Below are 14,138 nucleotides of genomic sequence, written 5' to 3' on the forward strand. Positions count from 1 at the left end.
TATTGTGGTTAGTAATCGAGAAAATGTGGCATTGGTGTGGAAAAAGTGGCCATGGTGGCTGCTGGGTGCAGGGAATGGGAGGAAGATATGAGATGTGGAGGCATTTTCGGGACTTGGAGTTATCCTGGGTGGTGCTGCAGGGACAATTACCAGACATTGTAGATCCTCCCATGGCCCACTGGATGGAACGTGGGAGAGTATGGGCTATGATGTGGACCATTGTCCATGAGGTGCAGTGATACCCAGAGATGTATTCACCAAATCCAATGGATGTGTCATGATAATGGGGGAGAGTGTGGCTGTGGGGCGAGTGGTGGGGTGGGGGTGGTGGGGGTGAATGGGGACTTCATATTTTTTTAATGTAATGTTTTTTAAAAATGAATAAAATAAATAAATAAATAAATAAAACATTTACACATTCCAATTCAACAAAGATTTCTGGTCCACCCAGAAATTCTAAAATTCTAAATATATAAACCAGAAGCACTAAAGAAATAAAGGAATTGTATTCTGTATCTTGAAGATGTTTGTTATCATATAGAGACAAAATTAAGTAAGTTCACAAATGTTTCTGGGAACATGTTTTATAATCTATAATATACACCTATATTTCTTCATAATAAACCTTACTGATAAGTAAACCAATGACTAAAACTTTCATCTAAAAATATGGAGTATTTTTCTTTATATGTCAAATAACAAATTTCATCATAAAGAATAAGGTGTTCTTTCGCAAAATATCTGATATAAGTTTAGGTAGTAAAGAACGCAATTTTTATACTGCCAACCCATACCCTCATTATAACCTCAGATACATATATTTCTCCTGACACATTATTCTTCTTCTAATCATTCTGTTACTGTTATTTTGTCAATAAAAGATTGAGTAGCAAGTAAACTCTTCAATTTTTAATACACTGGTACATCAAAGGCTTGCAGCAACATGTGGCATGAGGTACAGTTTGGACATTCTCAATGGAGAACAGGAAAGCAAAAATAACAAAAGGAGAGGTGGTAAGAAAAAATAGAAATAATATGATAAGATCCAGGGATTTGGTTCTACATCAAGTTGCATGCAGTTTGTAATGTAGGTGTTTCTTGGATCCTGTTTTCAATATCAGTAATGATATTGATAAAAAAAAAATAGAACGTTTCTACACTATTCAGTACCTATGAGTTGAGGAGGGTGGGTAGTGTTATCTGTAGCCCAGCAGATACAGAACTTGATATTTTTGTCCAGATTTTGAATAGAACACTGGGCTTTGGAGTATGTACAGAGAATCTTAAATAGCACAGGTACTTATTTAGTTATTTAGAGACACTTTCTTTTCAATACATAAACATTTTTTTTTCAAAAGGACATCAAAATTAAGAAAAGAAAAAGAAAACCCCAGTCCAGATGAATAATTTTCTATAACTAGTACTTAAATGACAATCAAGAAAATTGATTTGGGATCATGGAAGGGGGCATGAGTGGTCATCTAAAAATACAATAGGCAACTGTGGGAAGATGGTATCCAATTAAGCAGACAAGGCCCAACTCTCTCACAAAAACAATGGTGAAAGAGCCAAAAGCTGCTCAAGGGATCTGCTTTGGGCATCAGCAGACCAGAACAGTACTTCACAACCCCCAGAAGGGTGAGGGACAGAGAAATGAAGAACCTGAATCAACATACTGTGAGTTTCAAAACCTCCGTGGTGTCAGAAAGAGCTCCCCTTCCCCACCCCAAGATATTATACTGGAGTAAAGCACCTAACTCATTGCTGCTGACTGAGAGGGGGAGCAGACGACTTCCTCCCTGTCTTTTGATACAAGAGGAAGGGAGGAGGAGTTGGAGGTTTTTCTTCAGTGAATTAGGCCAGTGGATCCCAGTTTGAATCTCACTTCTGACCATATCAAAACAAAGGAAAAATAGAAGATATACGTGCTTGGTAACATGCACAATGAGTGCCAACTGCTGGCTGGTATGGAAATTGCAAGCACAAAAATTGCATTTAGGTCTCATTGTTCTCTAACTTCTTGGAGAAAATATGCACTCCATTAGTGAGTCCCTAGCACAAATTTGATAACTTAAACTGGGCACTTTTAAAGACTTAAGAGAAGTTGGACAAACAACAAAGAAGAACTGTGAAAAAATAGTAATAGGCAAGAGAAAGAAATTAGTCATAGAGTAAATTCATCAACCTATTCAGATGCCTAGACATCAGCCAAAAATTACAAGCCTTATTAGGAAACAGGAAGAGATGGCCTAGCCAAAGGAACCAAACAAATATCCTGAAGAGATACAGGATTTAAGACAATTAATCATTGATAATCATACAACTCTCCTAATCATTTTAAAGAATTGAAAGAAAATATTACTAAAGAGATAAAGGATATTAAGAAGACACTGGGTCAGCAAAAAGAACAATTTGAAAGTGTGTAAAGAAAAGTAACAAACTTATGGGAATGAAGGGCATGATAAATGAGATTAAAAATACAATAAAGAGAAAATCTCAACTCTGGCTGGTTCTCCTGGGCACACTCAGGAGCTCCACCACCATGAGCACTTTAGTCAAGGGCAAGAGCTCTCTGACAACTGGCTTGCTGTGCAACCAAGTGGCCATTATCACCAGGAGGGACGTGGGAATTGGGAAGCTCCTGTGTTTGGGATGTAATGTAGTCATTGCATCCTGTAAACTTGATAGATTAGAATCTGCCACAGATGAACTTAGGGCCAGCTTATCTTCCAACAGCCAGGTTCAAGTTACTCTGATGAAATGTAACATCCATACATAAGAAGAGGAGAATAATTTGATCAAATCTTCCTTAGATCTTCATGATAAGATCAATTACTTGGTAAACAATGCAGGAGAGCAGTTCCTGTCTCCTCCTGAACTCATCACTTCAAAAGGATGGCATGTTGTGATTGAAACCAACTCAACAGGTCCCTTCTACATGTGCAAAGCAGTTTACAACTCCTGGATGAAAGATAATGGAAGAGCTATTGTCAATATAATTATACTTTGTAAAAATGGATTTCCAAAAGCTGTGCATAGTGGAGCTGCAAGAGAAGGTGTTTACAACTTCACCAAGTCTTTAACTTTGGAGTGGGCCAAAAATGGAGTAAGGATCAATTACATTGTTGCTGGAATAATACATTCCCAGACTGCATTTGACAACTATGGTGATATGGCAAATGGAATATTTGATGGGATATTTGAGAAAATACCAGCTAAAAGACTTGGAGATCCTGAGGAGATCGTCTCCCTTGTATGCTTCATACTCTCTCCTGAAGCATCCTTCATCATTAGACAGTTGGTAGAGGTGGATGGGGGTCAGTCTCTGTACAGCCAACCTTGGGAGTTACCAGATCATGACAACTGGCCAGAGAGTTGGGGACCTTTCCATGGTCAAAAGGATGAAGGCATCTAATAAGCAGAAAATAAACTCTAAGCTAAGGGGACAAGGAGGTGTCATTTGTCTCAGAGTGCCTTAATATCTTCAGAACACTTTATATGTACTTTATATGAGCTTATTATTTGTATGGAAACATCACTTTCTGATCAATTGTAACTCTGTAAAAACTATTCCTCCTGAAACAAATGCATTTTTAAATCCTACATATTGCCTTTTAACCTGTGACTTAAAATGTTTTTTTAGGAATGGAAGTTACCATACTTAATGATTTATGCTTTTTATTTCTAAGAAAAGTATTTGAAAAATGAAATCTAAATATGTAAAAATTAGAGATTTCATGAATTCTCAGACATTATTATTTAATTGTAAAAGTAGAGAGCGAACCTAAATTGTGGCACAATTCTGATTTTTACAACTAGAGTTATACCATGACTTGATTTTTGGTAGGAAATATGTTGGAATCAATCAAGATTCACAGTAATTATTGATGTGTAGTTTTTGTTCATGAAATCAAACTTGTATAAAACCTTTAATTCAAAAAAATAAATAAAGCTATATGTAGTATTTTTAAAAATGTAGTATTTTAAAAAATAGAGGCACAAAAGAGCATATTTGAATTACTCAAAGACACAACTGGGGATTTTGAAGACAGAACATCTGAACTGGAAAAGACAGTAGAACAGAGAAAGAAGAGAATGGAAAAATTGAACAGGGCCTCAGGAAATTGAATGGCAATGCAAAACACCAAACCATAAACACAATGAGTGTCCCAGACGAAGAAGAGAATGGAAAAGGGGAAGAAAGAATATTTACGGAAATAATGAATGAAAATTCACTACCCTTATGAAAAGCGTAAATATCAAAGTCCAAGAACAACACACCCCAAACAAAATAAATCTGATTAGAGCTATCATGAGATATCTATTATTTGGAGTGAAAAATATAAGAGATAAAGAGAAGAATCTGAAAGCAGCAAAAGAAAAGAAAAGCATCACATACAAAAGAAACTCAATAAGATTAAGTGTTGACTTCTCAGCAGAAACCATAGAGGAGAGAAGAAAGTGGTGTGATATATTAAAGGTGCTAAAAGAGGAAAAATGCCAGCCAAGAATTCTGTATCTAGTAAAGCTGTCTTTCTCAGATGAAGGGGAGTTCAATGTTTTCAGAGACAAAGAAAAACTGATTGAATGTATTACCAAAAGGACAGAATTACAAGAGATCATAAAGGGAGTGCTGGAGTCTAAAAGGTAAAAACAAGGGCAAGAGACTCAGAGACGTATATAGAAATGAAGACTATTAGAAAAGGTAAATTAAAGAGTAAAAAGATAGACAATAGTATGATATGACAACAGAAAGACAAAGGACAAAGTGAATGACGTAAGTAATGCCTTCATAATATTAATATTGAATGTTAATTGTTTGAACTCCCCACAAAAGACATAGACTAATAGAATGGATAAAAAATATGAGCCATCTATATGTTGCCTACAAGAGACACAACTTAGATATAAGGACAAAGCCAGATTGAAAGTGAAAGATTGGAAAAGATATTTCATGCAAATAGTAACCAACAAAAGAGCTGGAGTAGCAATACTAATATCAGACAAAATAGATTTCAAATGCAAAACTATTATAAGGAATAAAGGTCATATTTATAAAAGGGACAATTCACCAAGAATATTTATATTCTAAATATTTATAAACGTAACTTGAGTGTCCCAAGATACATGAGGCACACACTGGCAAAGATGAAGGGAGAAATAGATATCCCTAAAATAAAAGGTGGAGTCTTCAATATACCATTCTCAGTATTGGATAGAACATTTGGACAAAGGATAAATAAAGAAAAAGAGAATTGAAATAATATGATAAATGAATAACCTGATGGGTATCTCGAGAGCATTGCACCCCAAAACAGCAGGATATACATTCTTTTCAAGTGCTCATTCTCTTCAAGTGCTATGATTTTACAAGATAGGCCATAAGTTGGGTCATAAGATGAGCCTATATAAAGTTAAAAAGATTGAAATTATACAAAACATTTTCTTTGATCATAATGAAATGTAGCTAGAAAACAATAATATATGGAAAAAAAGGGAAAAATCATAAATAAATGGAGATTAAACAAAAAACTCATAAATAATCAGTGGGTCCAAAGTGAATTCACCAAATATTTTGAGATAAATGAAAATGAGAGCACAACATACCAAACCCATGGGACACTGCAAAGGCAGTACTGAGAGGAAAATTTATAGCCCTCAATGCTTACATTAAAAAAGAAGGAAGAACTAAAATTGAAGACCAACCTGCACACCTGGGGAAGTAGAAAATGAACAACAAATTTATCCCAAACAAATCCAAAGAAAGAAATAATAAAGATCAGAGCAGAAATAAATGAAATTGTGAAAAACAATAAAATATAGAATCAAAAAACCATAAGTTGTTTCCTTGAGATCAACAAAATCAACAAAACCTTAGCTAGACTAACAAAGAAAAAGAGAGAGAAAATGCAAATAAATAAAATCAGAAACGAGAGGGGAGTCATTAGCATGGACCACACAGAAATAAAAGAGATCATAAAAGGATACTATGAGCAACTGTATGCCAAAAACAAGATAATGTAGAGGAGATTGACAAATTCCTAGAAACAAACAGAACCCCTCACTGACCCTAGAAGAAATAGAAGACCTCAACAAATCAATTACAAGTGAAGAAGTTGAAACAGTCATCAAAAACCTCCCAAAGATGAAAGGTACAGAACCCAAAGCCTTCACAGGTGAATTCTACCAGTCATTCAAGGACGACCTAATACCAATCTTGCACAAGCTATTCCAAAAAATTGAAAAGGAAAGAGGCGGCAGACTTGGCCCAGTGGTAAGAGCATCCATCTACCACATGGGAGGTCCGCGGTTCAAACCCTGGACCTCCTTGACCCGTGTGGAGCTGGCCCACGTGCAGTGCTGATGCGCACAAGGAGTGCCCTGCCACGCAGGGGTGTCCCCCGCGTAGGGGAGCCCCATGCTCAAGGAGTGTGCCCCGTAAGGAGAGCTGCCCAGCGTGAAAGAAAGTGCAGCCTGCCCAGGAATGGTGCCGTACACACGGAAAGATGACACAACAAAAAGAAACACAGATTCCCATGCCGCTGACAACAACAGAAGCAGACAAAGAAGAAGACACAGCAAATAGACACAGAGAACAGACAACCAGGGTAGGGAGGGGAAGAGGAGAGAAAATAAATAAATAAAATTTTAAAAAAAGGAAAGAATGCTACCAAATTCACTCTATGAAACTAACAATACCCTAATACCAAAATCAAATGAAGATGCTATGAAATAAGAAATTATAGCCCTATATCGCTAATGAATACAGATGCAAAAATCCTCAACGAAATACTTGCAAACAGACTTCAAAAGCACATTAAAAGAATTATACACCATGATTAAGTTATGCAAATGCGGTTCAATGAAAAGTAATTAGTGTAAGAAACCATATTGAAAAATTGAAGAAATAAATCATATGATCCTCTCTATTGATGCCGAAAAGACATTTGACAAAATACAGCATATTTCTTGATTAAAAAACACTCCAAAAGAATAGAAGGAAGTTTTCTCAATATGGTGAAGTTCATATATGAAAAACCTACAGCTAGCATTGTACCTAATGGCGAAAATTTGAAAACTTTCCTGCTGATATCAGGAACAAGACAAGGGTGCCCACTGTCACCATTATTATTCAATATTGTACTAAAAGTTCTAATTAAAGCAGTTAGCCAAGACAAAGAAATAAAAGGCACCCAAATAGGAAAGGAAGTAAAACTTTCACTACTCGATGATGACATGATCCTGTATCTAGAAAATCCTGAATAATCCACAACAAAGCCACTAGAATGAATAGGTGAGTTCAGCAAAGTGGCAGGATGCAAGTTAAATACAAAAAAATCAATAGAGTTCTGTACACTACTGAAGTGCAATCTGAGGAGGAAATCAGAAAAAAAATTCCACTTATACTAGCAACTAAAACAACCAAATATTTAGGAATAAACTTAACCAAGGAGGTAAAAGACCTGTATTTAGAAAACTATAAAACATTGCTAAAAGAAGCTGAAGAAGACTTAAATAAACAGAAGGAAATTCTGTGTTCAAGGATTAGAAAACTAAAATACCATTAAGATGTCAAGTCTACTCAAACTGATTTACAGAGTCAATGCAATCTGAATATAAAGCCCATTATTTGCTGAAATTGAAAAGCCAATTATCAAATTTATTTGGAAGAGTAAGGGGCCCTGAATAGAAAAAAAAAAAGTCTTAAAAAAGAACAAAGTTGGAGGACTCTCAGTTCTGACTTTAAAGCATGCAACTTAGCTACATTGGTAAAAACAGCATGGTGCTGACATAAGGACAAATAGAATGACCAATGGAACAGAACCAAGAACTCAGAAATAGACCCTCACATCTACAATGTGGTGATTTTGACAAGGCAGTTAAGCCCACCCAGATGGACCAGAAAGTCTATTCAACAAATCGTGCTGGGAGAACTGGATATCCATATCCAAGAGAAAGAAAGAAGACCCCTATCTCACAACTATATAAATTAACTCAAAGTGGGTCAAGGACCTAAATATAAAAGCAACCATCATAAAACTCCTAGAAGAAAATGTAGGAAAACATCTATGAGATCTTGTGATAGGCAGAAGTTTTTAAATCTTACACCCAAAGCATGAGCAATAAAAGAGAAAATAGATAAATGGGACCTCCTCAAATTTCAACACTTTTGCACTTCAAAGAAGTTTGTCAAAAGGGTGAAAAGGCAGCCAACTATAGGGGAGAAAATATTTAGCAATCATGTATCTGATAAGGGTTAATATCCTTGATATATAAGGAGATCATACAAGTCAACAATAAAAAGACAAACTATCTGAATAAAAACTGGGCAAAAGACAATGTCCAAAGAAGAAATACAAATGGTGAAGAAACACATGAAAAAATGTTCAACATCACTGGCGATTAAGGAAATACAAATCAAAACTATAATGAGATATCATTTTACACCTATTAGACTAGGTGCTATTAAAAACTCAGAAAACTGTAAATGTTGGAGAAGATGTGGAGAGATAGGAATGCTTGTTCACTATTGGTGGGATTGTAGAATGGTATAGCCACTGTGGATGACTGTTTTGCAGTTCCTGAGGAAGTTGAATATAGACTTGCCATAGGACCCAGCAATACTATTGTTAGGCATATACCCAGAAGAACTGAGAGCTGTGACACAATTAGACATCTGCACACTGATGTTCATAGCAGCATTAGTCACAATAGCCAAAAGTTGGAAACAATCCAGGAGTCCATCAACTGATGAATGAATAAATAAATTGTGGTGTATACACATGATGGAATATTATGCAGTGGTAAGAAGAAATGAAGTTGTTAAACATATGACAATATAGATGAAACTAGAGGACAGTATGTTGTCAGGCATAAAAGGACAAATACTGTATTACTGCCCTATTATGAACTAAATATACAATGTGAAATATATATTATGTGAAATATGAATATGGGGAAAATTGCATATATAAGACCATTTTTCTTTGAAGCTGAACAAATGTAAGTTAATGCTACTTAATGTTAATAATATCAGACCAAGAAAAACACATTATATTAAGTGAAGGAGACCAGACACAGAGTACAACAAATTGTATGATTCCATTTATATAAAATATAAATACAAATCAACTCATTTGGTTGAAATTAGATTAATGGTTATGTAGGGCTGGGGAAGGAATGGTAAGGGTTTGTAGTCTTTCGTTTAGGAGTAATGAAATTTTTCTAAAGTTTTTGACATGATGAATATATAACCTTGTGATTATACTAAAAGCTATTGATTATACCCTTTGGATAGAGCATATGATATGTGAACATATCTCAATAAAACTGCTTAATAAACAAAAAGAAAAAAACACTAAAGTGTAGGAATTAGCAATGATAACAGCTAGAAGACACAAAGAAAACCAGCAAGGATAAAATTCACATTGTCTAAATATTTGGTAGAAACTAGAAAAACTCTAAAATAGTAATTATTACTCTTATCTTAGAAATGATTTAAATTGTCAATTTATAGGCCATGTGTTAGTTTAACCAGGACTCTATGACAAACAGCATGCAATAAATTGGTTAATTTGACAATAATTTATTGTCTCATGATTTTGGATGCTAAAAGTTCAAAACCAAAATCTTGACAGGCCTTGTCTTCTCCTGTACTCTGTATCATTCTTCTTTTATCTCCTACCATTTGGGGGTTACTTACACTTTATCTGGCTTTGTCACATGGTGATCAGCTTTATTTTCGTTCTTCTGCTTTCTTTCTTATGCTGACCTCTGTCCTTTTCTACTTACTGAATCCAACTTTCTCTACTTACAAGGACACCAGTCATGTGGATTGAGGCCCACTCTGACTCAGTTTGAACACATCTAAATAGTAACTTTGAAGATCCGATGCAGAAAGGAATCCATTATTTAACTAATAACATTTCCAAAGGTCTTATCTGCAAATGGGTTCACACCGACAGGAACATGGGCTAAAACCTGAAGATATCTTTAAGGACAAGATTCAATCCCCAACAAACCAGATTAAGGAATTTTACCCTTGTCAACTCTTGCCTGTATTTTCAATGGAAAAACATTCCAACACCTTATTCTAGAATAGGTTTGCTATAATTTTATTCAAAAATATTCCTTTCAAAATAATTTTATTCCATTTGTTTGAGGTTTTATAGCCTAAATTTCAATTGGAAATTTTATGGAAGCTAAGGAAAGCTTAACTTGCATTTGGGTAGTAGGTTCTGGCCTAATGACATATTTGGTCTACTTTCCTCCTGTTTCAGTTTGTTAAAGGCTGCTGGGAGCAATGCACCAGAAATGTCCTAGCTTTTATAGTGGGAAAATACTAAGTGTAAAGTTTACAGTTGTGAGGCAATAAAAGTGTCCAAATCAAGGCATCATCAGGAGATGCTGTCTCACCAAATGGCAGCTCTGGGCAATCAGGCACAAGGCAGGGTCATCTAAAGATGCTTTCTCTCTAAGTTCAGCTGTGAGTGATCAAGCACATGGTAGGGCATGATGTTGGTCCACTCATCTCTCCCTTCTTCCCCAGGTCTGCTTGCTAGTTCCACCTCACACTGCATCTGTGGCTTTTCTTTCTCCCAGGTTACTCTCTGCACTCCTGGTTTCCTTCTTTTCATCTTTCTTTGTGGCCCTTTCTTTCCATGTGTGCCTTTTTTTCTGTGTCTCTCTGCAAGTTCCTCTGGTTTATAAAGGACTCCAGTAAAAAGATTAAGACCCACCCTGAGTCATGCCCTACCGAAGTGATCTAATAAAAATGTCCCTTCTACTATAGGTTTACATACAAGGAATGGATTACCTCTAAGGACCCAAACTTCTGGGGTACACTGAACTTCAAACTACCACATCTCCTATCCACACATTCACCTAAATACAAGCAACAAGAAGCATTCAAAAATTCATTTTATTTTACTGTGAATAAAAAGTTGGTTTTCTATTGTAGACAATCATCTCTAAACTATAATAACTCTACAGGCCTTCCCTATCCAAAAAAATGGAAATATCAAATTGTTTTTGCACAAAGAAAGGAACAAAATCACTGAAAGAAATTCATACATATTCCCAGAACAAAGCATAGTCAACTTTCAAAATAGAAAAAAACTATATTTCATTTCTACTGAAATAAAATAAAATAAAAATAATTAAATAAAATAGCAATGCATCTCACAAGAACAATAGATTTGAAATTAGGAACCTAAAGTTTATTGGAGGTTATTTCCTTTAGAAGCTGGGTACCTTTCAATTAATCAATAATATTTCTGGGTTTCACTTTTCTATCCAGCGTCAAACATAGGTTGACTGACTATTAGGCATATTTTGGGGTATAAATAATATAAGAACCCTTTTGACAAGCCTAGGGCATCATGATAACAACTGCAGTGGGCATTATCCTTGATTTCCTTATGGAATCTTCATTCTCCACAAACAGTAGCATTTGAAGGAGACATTCCCTTGCTTAATAGGAGGAACCTGGAAGTGGTGACATATTGTTTGATAAATACTTCCAATGGCACATTCCAACTGTCACATGAGGGTATAACCCTAGTGTTTCTTTAGCCAATCATTGCAGAATCATTCATCTTCCTCCAGAAGAAAAAACAAGAGAGTTCACACTGACAACAAAAATAGATATAATAAATTCCTTCCTTAAAGTTATTCTTAGCAAGGAATAAAGTGAGAGGGAAAAGAAATTGGATAAATGGTGAGGAGAGGAAGAATACTCACTAACGAAAGTGGAAATAAATTATTGAAAGAAAGTTCAAATATCCTACAGCATAAGAACAGGAGAAGAAAGCAGATAACAAATATGTTGTAATAAACACACTGAAACTCCCTGTCCTGAAACTACATGCACAAGAAATCTGATTTATAATTAAAACTTTTTCCTACTCAAGTTTTCCCCAGGGTAAGTTTCGATCTTTTTTTTTTTATTGACTTTGTAATAATATTACATTAAAAATATATATGTGAGGTCCCATTCAGCCCCACCCCCCACCCCCACTCTCCCCCCCCAACAACACTCGTTCCCATCATCATGACACATCCATTGCATTTGGTAAGTACATCTTTGGGTACCTCTGCACCTCATAGTCAATGGTCCACATCATGGCCCATACTCTCCTCCATTCCATCCAGTGGGCCCTGTGAGGATTTACAATGTCCGGTGATTACCTCTGAAGCACCATCCAGGGCAGCTCCATGTCCCAAAGACACCTCCACCTCGCATCTTTGTTTCTCAAGCTGTAGACTAAGGGATTCATCAAGGGAACTACATTGGTGTAAAAGACAGAAGAGATTTTTCCATCATTCATAGACCTGGCTGAAGATGGTTGGAAGTAAGCAAAGGCACTTGATCCAAAGAATAGAGAAACAGTCATTATGTGGGAACTGCAGGTGTGGAAGGCGTTGATCCTGCCCTCAGTGGAACTGATATGGAGGATGCTGGAGAAAACAAAACCATAGGAGGTAAAGGAGGTGAGAATGGGCAAGACAATATTGATGCTCCCCACAGTGAACACTACCAGCTCATTGATGTACGTACTGGTACAGGAGAGCTGAAGCACAGGGAGGATGTCACAGAAATAGTGGTTGATGATATTGGCATCACAGAAGGTCAGTCTTAGCATGCATCCTGTGTGGGCCATAGCACTAGAAAATGTCATCAAGTATGAGCCAAAAATAAGGTTGGAGCATACTTTATGTGACATGGCAATATTATACAATAGTGGATTGCAGATGGCCACATAGCGATCATAGGCCATTGATGTCACCACATAGAACTCAGAGATGGCAAAGAAGCAGAAAAAGAAGAGCTGGTCATGCATCCCTGGTAGGAGATAATATTCTTTTTTGATAAGAAGTTCATCAGCATTTTAGGTGTAAAATCAGAAGAATAACAGTGGTCTATGAAGGACAAGTTAAAGAGGAAAAAGTATATGGGGGTGTGAAGGTGGGAATTAAGTCCAATTAGAAATATCATACCCAAGTTTCCCAGCACAGTGAACATATATATTGCAAAAATAGGAAGAAAGGGGGGATTTGGAGACCTGGGTGGTCTCTTAAATCCACCAGAATGAATCCACTCACAAAAGAGCCATTTCCAGGAGCCATTCTGCTCTGTGGCATTTGTGGGTATAAGAGAAAAGGCTTACATTACAGGCCTACCAGATCCACCATACTATCTCTTCAAGTAGCAGGCCTTTCAAAGGGAGTGTCTAGGAATAGTTCAACTTGGACTTATAGAATCTGACTTCTCATCTGATATGAACAGACACATATTTCCCAGTACTAGAGTCTTTAAATCAAAATATGATAAAGAATATCTACATATTACCCCACAGAGTGAAGGCCAGTGTTGCCATATGAAAATATGACCACTGGAAAAACCAAGGGAAACAAGAGAAGGAAGATGGGCCAGGACAGAATTCTTACCTCTCATTTCATCATCCCTTTCTTTACCTGAGCTCTCCTCTCAGGAGAAAAAAATGGAAACAGATCACCAATGACCTGGAGTGGTCTCTCACACAGTTTAAATGTTGGTAGGGGTAGACTCATGAAAGTTGCTTCTAGTTCAAAACTAATGGACCAGTCTAGAAGTCTAGAAGATGCCCCAAGTCACAGACTAAAAGCCATTTCTAGAGGGCTGAGAATTGCCTCCCTGGAGAAGGAAATTACACAATGATAGAGGGGAACCTTGAGGGCCTTAAGTCTCTGAACATTCCCTGCTGCCCATCAAAGAGATTCTTCCACCTGATTCACTTGTGTGTCAGGTATGCACAATATGGGGTAAAAGCAGCATGCCTTAAACTCTGGTTTCCATCTCAAGATAGGGAAGCTATAATATGACCACCCTCTTTAGACAGAACACCTCTGAGCTTCCTGATCAATGATATTTACTCCTGTGTACCTTGAAGGGCACTTTTGAACTGAGTGATTTTGGTTTTTTTGATTCAAAGAGGATGCAGACTAGATTTAATTTCCCATATGCTGTAGGAATCATTCCAAATTGATCTTCACATTGAGCACTCTCCAGCCTCAGAGAAAACCTGAACATTCCTTTGTAAAGATGCTGACAATTTACTGTTCTTTAAATTAAACAAGCCACTGTTATAAACAGGTTA

The 14,138-nt window shown here is 36.4% G+C and overlaps 2 pseudogenes; one reads left to right on the forward strand and one right to left on the reverse strand.

Annotated features, from left to right (window-relative positions):
• Positions 1-2,542: 2,542 nt before the first annotated feature.
• LOC101415346 (peroxisomal trans-2-enoyl-CoA reductase pseudogene) lies at positions 2,543-3,479 on the forward strand (annotated as a pseudogene).
• Positions 3,480-12,185: 8,706 nt separating this feature from the next.
• On the reverse strand, positions 12,186-13,143 carry LOC101414909 (olfactory receptor 8B3-like; annotated as a pseudogene).
• Positions 13,144-14,138: the final 995 nt, after the last annotated feature.

The sequence above is a fragment of the Dasypus novemcinctus genome, chromosome 27, assembly GCF_030445035.2.
Source record: "Dasypus novemcinctus isolate mDasNov1 chromosome 27, mDasNov1.1.hap2, whole genome shotgun sequence".
NCBI lineage: Eukaryota > Metazoa > Chordata > Mammalia > Cingulata > Dasypodidae > Dasypus > Dasypus novemcinctus.